At 39.1% G+C, this 11,300-nt stretch overlaps 1 non-coding gene across 1 annotated transcript; it reads right to left on the bottom strand.

Moving 5' to 3' along the window:
• Nucleotides 1–796: 796 nt before the first annotated feature.
• Nucleotides 797–904, bottom strand: LOC116281963 (U6 spliceosomal RNA). Its single transcript, XR_004191438.2, has one exon. It is a non-coding gene; the product is annotated as a U6 spliceosomal RNA (small nuclear RNA).
• Nucleotides 905–11,300: the final 10,396 nt, after the last annotated feature.

Genomic DNA, 11,300 nt, shown 5'->3' with positions numbered 1-11,300 from the left:
ACTGTGAATATACTAAAACCATTGAATTGTACACTGAATTTATTATTATTATTTTTTGTCCCATTTGTTTTCTTAAGCCTTCCCAATAATTCCATGCAATCTGGCCAACCATCTTCAGGATTAAATAGTCCTCTTTCAGGTAATTCTTACATCTTACAGTAAACAAAGGGCCTCTAAGATTAGTGCTGAGTGTACTAAGGTTTATTCTTTTTTTTTGCCTTCCAGTTTTTTTTTCCCTTCCAGTTTTATTGAGATATAATTTACATACAGCACTGTATAAATTTGTGTACAGCATAATGATTTGACTTATATGAGGAAATGATTACCATAATAAGATCCATTATCTCACACAGATACAAAATAATTTTCTTTGTGATGAGAACTCTTAGGATTTATTCTCTTAACAACTTTCATATATAATATACAGCAGCGTTAATTGTATATACCTTGTACATTACATCCCTAGTACTTATTTATCTTTTAACTGGAAGTGTGTACTTTTTTTTTTTCAGTTCTCAAAAATTACTTTTTTAATTGAAGTACAGTCAGTTACAATGTGTCAGTTTCTGGTGTACAGCACAATGTTCCAGTCATGCATATACATACATATATTCGTTTTCATACTCTTTCTCATTAAAGGTGATTACAAGATGTTGAACATAGCTCCCTATGCTATACAGTGGCTAACATTTGTAAATCTCAAACTCCTAAAATTTATCCCTTCCCACCTGCTTCCCCCAGTAACCAAAAGATTGTTTACTATGTCTGCAGTCTGTTTCTGTTTTGTAGACGAATAAAATATATGGAACGCTCCACGAAATTTGCGTGTAGTCCTTGTGCAGGGGCTATACTAATCTTCTCTGTATTGTTCTAATTTTACTATATGTGCTGCCGAAGTGAGCACTGGAAATGTGTACCTTTTATGTACTTCATCCAGTTTGCCCTCCCCTACACCTGCCTCTGGTAACCACAGATACCAGTGTTTTAGATAATAAGAACTGGTTTTCTCATAAATAAGGAAAGGAGGAGGCTAAAATGAATTCTGAGTTGCACTGGAATCTGAGATATCACTCATGTGTGAGTTAGAATGCATACATATATTTATTTACTCTGTCCACTGAGAGGAGCTATAAGTGATGACACCCCAGCAGTAATGAACAAACCTAGCATCCAATTTTTTTTTTCTAAGTATAATTCTCCAATAAAAGGAACCAGGGCTCTTTGGAGAACTGGTCGATTCCAGGACTGAGATGGGGTAAAGATGCCTGGAATATCTTGAGGTGTGCGATGACAAAATGCCTTTAAAAAAAAAAAAGAAAAAAGGAATACTGTTGAAAATGGGAGCCAGCCTGAAGGAGTCCTTAATGACCAAAGCTGGAACAATTTGAGCTAAAGAAATAAATGACACCATTGGATTATAATCCGTAGAATAGTAAAGTAAATACCTGTGAGTCCACACTGATATATAAATGAAAAATGGGGGGAAAGGGGCTAGTTCTTCCTTATAGTAGAATTTCAGTTAATAACTGTAGAAGGATTGCAGGAAATAGAAAATCAGCATTAGCTAAACAGTAATTATTGTATACAAGATCCACTGGTGGATAGTAAAATTAGTGAGTGAAAATTTGAGGAGAAATTAAAATTTTCCCACAAAGGGAAAGACAGTAACTTTAAAGGGATGAAACCTGTCAAAATTTACCTTAATCAGTGATCAAGGTGAATATCACAGTAATAAAACATATTGACATCATGAAATTCATGATATTATGCACTGAAAAGGATTCATCATTTCTTTGTATTCTTGCCAAAAATGCATAGACTTAGTCCAATCAACAGAAAACATCAGCCAAACCCAGATAATATACACTTGACAAAATGACCTATCAGTACTTTTCAAGAGTCAAGGTCATGAAAGGTAAGGGAAGACTGAGGCCCTTGCAGAGGCTGGAAGAGACTAAGGAGACATGACAACTAAATATAATGTGGGATTTTTTTTTTTTCTTTTCAAATGGCTTTTTCTTGCCTAATGCAATCTATTTCTGTGTATTCTCTTTGAACATTTAAGACACGATTTAAAATGTCTTATTTTAACTTAAAATAGTGTTTCATATCATTTTATTATTTGTATGTGGTTATGAGATATGAATTCTATTCATGTGTCCCTTCACCACTGTGGCTTTCAGGTCCACCCTCTACCCCCTACTTATGCACTTGAGACATTTCTCTCTTTTGCTTTCGGATTTAACTCTTAAAACAAATTGTGTTTTTGTTTGTATCTTAACCTAGCATGTTTGTTTGAAGTGGAAGAGGTGGCTTCTTACATCAGTTAAATCTATTATATTAATGGGAAAACTCTCCCCTAGTTCTATTTCATTTAGGAACAACGAGGGTAATTGCTTTCAGTATATTAGGGACTGAAATAAAGCTACTCACTTTCCTAATATTTATCTTATAGTTGCTATATATATATATTTTTTTTTGTAACAATATATTATGTATGGGTGAAATCAGATTTTTTTTTCTGCTTTTGTAATAGAAGATTGTTGACTTATTTGAAATAGCTTAATTTAGAATTTAAGTGAGGGCAACCACTAACCAACCCACTTTCCACTTCACCATCTTAGAATCATAGATGGGGAAAAGGGCAGATAAGTTGCTGTGGAGCAATGTGTACTTACAAGGGGCTGGAATGAAAGCTGCTGAAAAAGAAACCATCCTCCTTCACCTCAAGATTCACCCCATTGTCCAGATTTGAATTCTGCTAAATCACTCTCCCTTTAAAAAAACAAACAAACAACAACAACAAAAAACCTTTGGAGGGTTTAGGGAATATGTATATTATGGTTGTAGTTTTAAAAAAACACTAGGCAGTGGACTTACGCACCATTTAGAATACATGACTGTCACAGGGGGAAAATGCGAAATTAGACAATAGTTCTTTCACATCCCTAAAATATGTTCTTTTTTATGCATCTATACAAAATTAAGTATGAAGCCAAGAGGAGTGAAATAAAGAGGTAAAAGAAGGTAAATTTGATAGTAAATAGGGATTTAGAAAACATAAAGAGGTTGTGAAGTAGCAGTCATTCAGATCATATGAGACGGGGAAGAGGAAGACCTAAAAATACTTTGGTCGGAAAACATACGTTGGGGGTGATGGACAGTCAGTCCATTATGGGGAAATCAACCCATTATGGGAGAATTTTTTTCAAAGCATTAAATTGATGTGAGATATTTGGTAGTACTGAGAAATTATTTAGTGGGCATTGAGTTCCTGGATTTAAAAGTACTGCTCATATTTTAGTTCAAAAGCATTTCTTCCACATTAGATGCTTGTAAAATTACTGGAAGTTGTGTTCGTATTGGAAAGCCAGAAGACTTGAAAGTATCGTCCACCTGATGAAAACTGATGGTATAAGAGTACAGTGATAAAATTATGTATCCTCCAAATGAAATTGCTGATATTTGACCAGTTGAAACTTGACCATGATTGATACCAGGTCTAATTTTAGTTGTGTTTAGTATTTGCAATGATATTATGCTATTCAGTTTTCTCTGATTATTGAGTTTTTATTGTTTATTTTTTCCACAGAAGTGAACAATACCATATCTTTGAAAGATTTACGAATACTTTTTTTATATGAATTTAAACTAGGACACAGTGCAGCCATGGCAAGTAGAAACATCAATTCTGTCTTTGGAGAAGGCTCTGTTAGTGAAAGGACTATCCGATGGTGGTTTGAAAAATTTCGTTCTGGGGATCTGAGTCTGAAAAATGAGCCTCGAGGGAGACCCAGATCGGTTTTAAATGAAGATCAGTTGAGAGCCATGGTAGAAGCTAATCCCAAAACAGCAATTCGAGGCCTTGCAGCAGACTTAGGAGTTTCTGCTACTACAATCTCTCGACACCTGGCTGCAATAGGAAAGGTGAAAAAATTGGACAAGTGGGTAGGTACGACACCTATTGATGGACAATAATAAACTCAGATGGTTAGAGATATGCTCATCTCTTAAGATTTGAAAGAGCAGAGACCTATTTTGGAGAGGAGCATAAACTTTGATAAAAAATGAAATTGAAAGTCATCTGGACAATGGTTGGATATTGATGAAGTTCCTGAATATGTGTTAAAACTGTTATTGCAACCAAAAACAGGTTGTATGGTGGTCTGCAAAAAGAGTGTTTCATTACTGCTTTCTAACCTAGGTGAAACTAATAGTAGGTTCTTACTGTCAAAAAGTTGAAATTGTATCAAAAATTGATTTAAAAGCACTCTGTTTTGGTTAGCAGACTTTTCCATGACAGCATTTGACCACAGAAATCACATACCACCATATGGAAGTTAACTGAATTGGGTTAAGAAATTTTGCCACTTCCATCATACTCACCTGACTTTTTTTCAAGGGATTACCACCCTTTCTGTCATTTGGAACTCTTCCTAAGAAACAGAACTTGCTGCAATTGAAAACCAGTAATTGAAAGATTTGAATAAATTTTAGCAATGCTGAATTTTATAAATATGGTATATATCACTTAATATCTGGGGCAGTTTATCATTTTGGGAAAGCAGTTAATGCTAACAGTGCCTACTTTGGTTGAATAAAGCTTTTCTTTTTCTCAAAAATAAAACATTTTCATTTGGCCTACAAAAAGGCAGTTTCATGCGGTTCAACTTGATACCTTCCCCGACCCTGGCAGAACATGAAGACTCAAAAGTACCTAAGGTACTGGAAAACTACAAGGTGCTCCTCAGTTTTGGGCTTCGTCATTGGAGGAATGTGGAGCAACCTGGAGTGTATGTGTGTGTGAAAGATGCTTTGGAGTCAGGTATGCAAAGATCTGAGTAAAGTGGGTTCCAGAGAGATGAGCTGCCTCATCAGAGGCTCTCTGAAAATATTTTTTGACTGTAGAAATGAAAGCATGTTTCTAACACTAAAAGCCATGCACACGTGGCTCAGTAATGCTTTCGGATGATAATACTTATTCTGTCACACAGAGCCAGTCCTTTTTGTTAATATGTTTTGCATTCTGATTCTGTATTTAAAAAAAAGTGTAGATAGCCTGTGAGAGGTCATAATTAATGGCCTCTTTATGATTTTGTAGCTGGATTGCAGTTACTCTTTGTGGCATCTAGGAATTGAGTTGGGATAAAGATACTGGGATGGTCCTCTTCCTGCCTCTTTCCTTCCTGACAACCTGCTTTGTCTAATCCATGAAGGAGAGGAGAGTTAAAGAATCTTGAAAGATAAGGTGTGAGAGAAGGACATTCTGGAATGGATCCTACCAGGAGGGGGAGAGAGACAGAAAGAGAGGGATGGAGGGAAATGGAGGGGAGAGAAGGAATGGAAATTCCCTAAAGTAGAACTGACTATGAACTCAAGGATTAAGGGCCCTTTACTGCAAAAAACAAACAAAAAAACCCTACACATTGTCCCTTCCTTCGGGTAGATGCAGCCCTACACTATGACACAAGGCTTGGTGAGCAGAGCATGGGATACTTTCTGTCCTAATTTACTCCCTTGGCTGGATGCCCAGGTCTGGGGTCACCTGTTCTCTTTACTACTCTGTCTTTGGGTTTGTCAGGATATCTCCTGTGTTTCTGTGGACTCTTGCTTACTCTCTGGAGAGTGAAGCTTCTGATTTAGTGCAGACTGAGAGGGTAACAGGGCTAAGACCAGAAGTGTGAGGAGGACTTAATTTCAAAGGCAGCACAAGGGTGAGGCTAAATGGTAACAGGGTGGGAAAGTTGTGTTTTATAGTTACTTAGTCTGGGTGGTAGTTGTGCTATGGCCCATGCGTCCTTCCCTCCATTCTCAGACCTCTTATCAGGCTCACAGAGCTGGATGCTGAATTTTGGCCTAAAACAATCAGTGGATATCCTTGTCCAGCCCAAATGAGTGGTTCTGGGATGAACAGGAAATCCAAACAGAAGCAGTGAAGCATGATGTAACAGGAAAAGGAGCAGACATAGGATGGTGAGTTATCTTAGCAGTCTTCCCTACTACCTCCAATAAAGGGTATAGACCCGAGAGACAGAAATGGGCCCGGTGGTTCTTGTGAGCCCATGGATCCAGTTGTGCCTGAGACTGGTACTGCTATTAGTGTTTTTTAGTTATATGAGTCAGTAACCCTTTTTGCTTAAGCCATTTTAAGTTGGATTTTTCCATTCTGGCAAAAGAAAGATTCCTGACTGGTAACGCTCCCTGAGTCTTTCTTTATTTAACTGTAACCTTTGCAGGGTTTGGGGAGGAGGAGGGACAGTTAATTTAAAGTAGATATCCAATAAATAGTACTTAATACTGTGAGAGTAAAAAACAAAGGAGGTGTAAAGCAAGGTGTGGAACACCCCTGGAGGCCCCTCTGTGTCCAAGGCAGTCCAGTGGGCTGAGTTCAGTGCTTCCAGTAAAGACCGGTACCTGTCTTGGACTGTCCAGAGGTTCCCAGCTGTAAAGGAGGGCTGGCCCCCTTGAGCCACTTGGAGCCTGTGGTTTTTCTGCAGTGGGTGTTCCCTGACCCAGTGTGTTATTGACCTCACAGGAAGTAAAGAAAAGCTCTTTTTCAGGACAAAGATCAGGCTTTTCATCTTCTTTGTCTTTATCTTTGGCGATTATTTGTACCTTTAATTGAAATCATAGACTATTCCTTTTTGGAAATATGGAGTGTAATGTTGTGAACAGAATCAACACAAAATGACTATGACTGCATTTTCATCATTGTGATCATCTCTCCATTGCCTTGGAAAAGCAGGAACTACAGATTTAAACTTATAACTCTTTAATTTAGGAGGTACATTGTTTTCAAAAGAAATGAGAAGTTTTATACACACTAAGAATCCCAATGCTCTTGCTCTCCTTTTCCAGAAAAGAAAGAAAAGCTTTAAAAGGCACCTTGGTAGAAACTGTGATTTGTTTGAGTGTCAAAGTTGTGGAGACAGAGGCTGCTAGATCTCACCCCACCCTACCCTACCCCTGAGCTTGGGTTGTAATTACAAAAGGGAATAAAAATGGCTTTGAGTGGCCATTTTGGTTTCTCCAGTACATAATACCTGTTATTAAAGAAGTTCCTGCCTGGTCTAATTGCTTATTATGAGACTAGAACACCTACAGCCAATTTAACAGCACACATGAAGGATCTTGAGCAATGTTAGAAATAGTATCGAAAGCTAGTGGAAAGTGGTCTCTTCCAGCACCCATCCTCAGTATGGTGGATTCTCTCTTCCTCTTTCTGTTGGTGCTTCCTCTTTCTGTTGGTGCTTCAGCCACAATAGCCTTTCGCTTCCTTCTACCTCAGCTCATTTGCCCATGCTGTTGTTTCTGGCTGAGTAGTTGATATTCCTCCTTACCTCATTAACTCTACCCATCATGCATATTTCCTTTAGGAATTCTTCCCTGGTTGGCCCACCCCCACCTCACCCAGGTCAGATCCCCTAGTCAGGGGCCTTAGAGCTCCAGGATGGTACTTCATAATTGTGAGCATAGTAGTTATATATTTATTTGTGTAATGGTGTGTGTTTGTATGAGATTCACAACAGCAGGAACTTTGTTTTGCTCACAAGATGGTATCCCCATCAAGAGCACAAGATCCAGCACATATTAAATGAATAAGTGTCAGGGACAGTTTCATCTATTTTGTAGAAAACCCTTGTTTTGGTATTAGCTTAAGTAAGGAATATGGTTGACAGCAAATAATTGAAAACCTAATGAACAGTAGTTTAAAAAGTAGGTTTAGTTTCCTATAATTTATGAAAATATTCCAACATACAAAACATTTGAATTTTACAGTGGACATCTGTATGCCAGCTGCCTAGATTGTCCTGTTGACATTTTACTGTACTATACTTGCTTTATCACTTATCTACCCATGCAGCCATTTTTTAAAAATGTATTTCAACATAAGTTTCAGGCTTCAGCACATTTCATCCTAAATACTTCAGCATACATATTACCTAGAGTTCAGATTTGTTTAAGATTCTTGTTGAGGTAAAATTTAAATCAATAAAGTGTGCAAATCTTAGAAGTGTACTTTTCAATACATTTTGACATGTAAATACTTGTGTATCACAAACCCCTATTAAGAGGCACACTATTACTATCAGCCCAGAAAGTTCCTTCATAACCCTTTTCGTTTTATCCCTGCCCTTAGCCCCCAAGAGACAAACACTGCTCTGATTTTTTTTTTTTTACCATGGAATAGTTTTGCATGTTCTAGAACTGTATATAAGTGGAATTACAGTATGTGCTCTTTTGTGTAAGCCTTCCTTTACAAAACATACTGTTTTTGAAATTTATCCATTTTGTTGTATGTGTCACTTTGTTCCTTTTAAAAGCTGATTCATATTCCATTAAATGAATATACCACAGTTTGTTTATCTCTTTTCGTATTTGATAGATGTTTGTGTGTGTTTTTTTCCCAGTTGGGTCTATTATGAATAAAGCTGTTATGAATACTCTTGTTCAAATCTTTTTGTGGACATATATTTTCACTTCTTCTGGATAAATACTTAAGATTGGAAATACGGGTCATAGGCTATGTGTTTAGTTATTCCTAGACCTTTCCCCAAAGTGATTACACCATTACTTTCCTCTTTCACATTATAGGGAATCTAGAGAGGCATGTCACAACTGGGATGAGTGACCTACACACTTTCTAGTTTTCTTTTCATCCTTCTCAGTGGATTGATGGTAATTCCACGTATGACACCTAGGGTAGGCAGTCTTTAAGATGGCTCCCAATGATCTCTGTCTTGTGGTTTTCTTACCCTTCTGTAATTTCTCCTCTCATTGAGTGTGGGCTGGACTTAGTGACTTGCTTCTAATAGAATACAGCAGAAGTGATGGGATGCCACGTCTGAGTTATAAAAACAATATGGCTTCTGTTATGCATATTCTCTCATTCTTCCTTGGATCACTCATTCTAGGGAAGGCCAGCTGCTGTGTTTTGAGGCAGGTCTGTGAAGAGCCCATGCGATGAGGGACTAAGGCCTACCAAAAATCAAGCGAAGTGAGCTTAGAAGTGGATTTCCCCCTAGTTGAGTATTCAGATGAGATTGCGGAACCACACGTGCATTACTGACTCACAGAAACTGAGATAATGTTTGAGGTGATTTGTTATGTCACAATAGATAACTACAACACCTCATTGTCTCATGGTTAGATGACTGCTGTACCTTTAGGACCTCATGTTCTTGCTCCATTCCACAAGAAAATTGTGAAAAGCAAAGGACAAATACATTTTTTCTTGACATGAGTCACTTCATTTTTATCAGGAACTCAGACCCTTTCCAAAAATCCACAAAGCAGACTTTGGTTTATGTATTATTGGTCAGAAATAACACCACACGACCCACTCCTAGTCAGAAGGTGGCTAGAAAGGGGGAATTTGGATGAAGTTTGCATCAGCCAACTATCAGTGTCTGCCATGGTAACCATTTCAAAAACCCCACAGAGTTAAAGACCTCTTTCTTAACACCTGCACCAGCCAAGTGGCCTTTTGGGGAGGCTTCCAGAAAAAGGACCTAGTCAGATGAAACTTTCAGAAACCTCAGGGCCAGGACTGCAGGGCCTGGGTTCCCTATTCATCCCCTACACCATTCTCCTCCAGAGAAAACTAAGGTTTTATCTTCCTCTGCTACTTCTATTCCTCTATTTCATTGCATTAGAAACTTCAGAGTCTTCCTGGACATGTCCATGACCACCCCTCTTCCCTAGAAAGATAACTCCTCAAGTTTTGCTATACTATGGCCTTTGTACTTTTAAAATCCTGCTCCTCTCCTTCTTTATTGTCCATCTTCTCCCTGCGCCCCAGGTCTGTTACCGGAGGCATTTTCCTGGCCCAATCATCCTCAACTCCAAACCTAATCCTGTTACTCCCCAAATTAAAACCCTTACTGCTCCACTGCTCTCAGTATGAAGCCCAAACAACTTCTCATGGGAGCAAAGGCTCTGCATAGATGAAAATGGCCCACGTCTCCAGCCTCTCTTCCCTGCACTTGGTCTACTCACAACATCAAACTACTGACCCTTCTGCCTTTGTTTACACTGTCCCATCTGCCTGGGAATTTCTCACTTTGGATTGGGCAACTCCTCCTGACATCCTTAGGGATTCGGTTTTAGGGATAACCCTTCTAGAAAGCTGCCTAGGACCACTAACTCCCTCAACAGTGGGCCAGATGACCTCCTAAGTAGCTATGTACAAATCTTTTCTCCTTTTGCAGGAGAAAAGGCCATATTAGGTTGACCTAGTAGAAAATTAAGTAATACAATGGGATATGGAATATGTTTGTCTCCTCTCTCTGCCATCCAGTTCCTTTTCCAGTTTCTTAATGAATTTACAAGCATAAATATATTTTCATAATACTTTTGAACAATTTTAACAAGGTATTGTGTACTTTGTTTTTTCAATTAACATTATTTTGGCGATCATTATATCACTTCATATAGAACTCTCATTCCTTTGAAGAGCTGCAATATTCCATTGTATACATACCTTAATTTGCGCAGTTTGTTGATGGACACTTGGCTGTTTCTGATTTTACGCTGACAAACAATTATGCAAAGTGCAATATCTTTGTACAAATGCATCTGAGCACAGCTGGAAATATCTTTTCTTCAAATTCTTAAGGGTGGGATTACCAGATCAAAGATGAGGTGGATTTTAAATTTTGATGTAACACACTAAATAGTCAACCGACTCACTTTTCCCATCAATAATCCAACTCTCCTATATTCGAATGTTAGGCCGTCTACACCTCTAGACTGCGTGTTTGAGGGTAGGCACCTCCTATTATTCACATTTGTCTGGCAGAATTGGTCTTCAGTATAACGAAGACCAATTCTTAACGAATTTTATACCTCTCAGCGTAGAGTCCAGGGCTGGTACATAGCAGACTCATCAGATATCTATTACAATTCCTCAATATTAAACTTGCTAACGCTTACTGAAGTTTATCAAACGCCAGGATCTGCGCTAAGCGTGTTTCCTTCCACCTGCGCTTTCACTCTCACGTTCTCCCTCCTCCCGGGGAGGGGGCGTGCTCAGCACCACCACCCGCCCTACCTGTGCATTCGTTGGTCGAGCCCGACGCCCGTTACCGCAGAGTCCCGCCCAAACCACGCCCCACGCCGTCCTCCCGGCCGAGAGGAGGCGTGGCCATTGACCCGCGGGACGACCCAGGCTGTCTCCCCTCGAGAGAATCGGGACGCGCTGGAGAACCGGAGCCGTGCAGGAGGGAGCGTGTTCCGCGGTCCCGCGGAGTCGGCGCACGCCGCGCCCCGCCCCCTCGGTACGCAGGCTCCGCGTGAGA

Source organism: Vicugna pacos, chromosome 9 (genome assembly GCF_048564905.1).
Source record: "Vicugna pacos chromosome 9, VicPac4, whole genome shotgun sequence".
In the NCBI taxonomy this organism is placed as follows: Eukaryota; Metazoa; Chordata; class Mammalia; order Artiodactyla; family Camelidae; genus Vicugna; species Vicugna pacos.
Note: the sequence above shows the minus strand (reverse complement) of the source record. Positions and strands in the feature narration are given on the sequence as shown.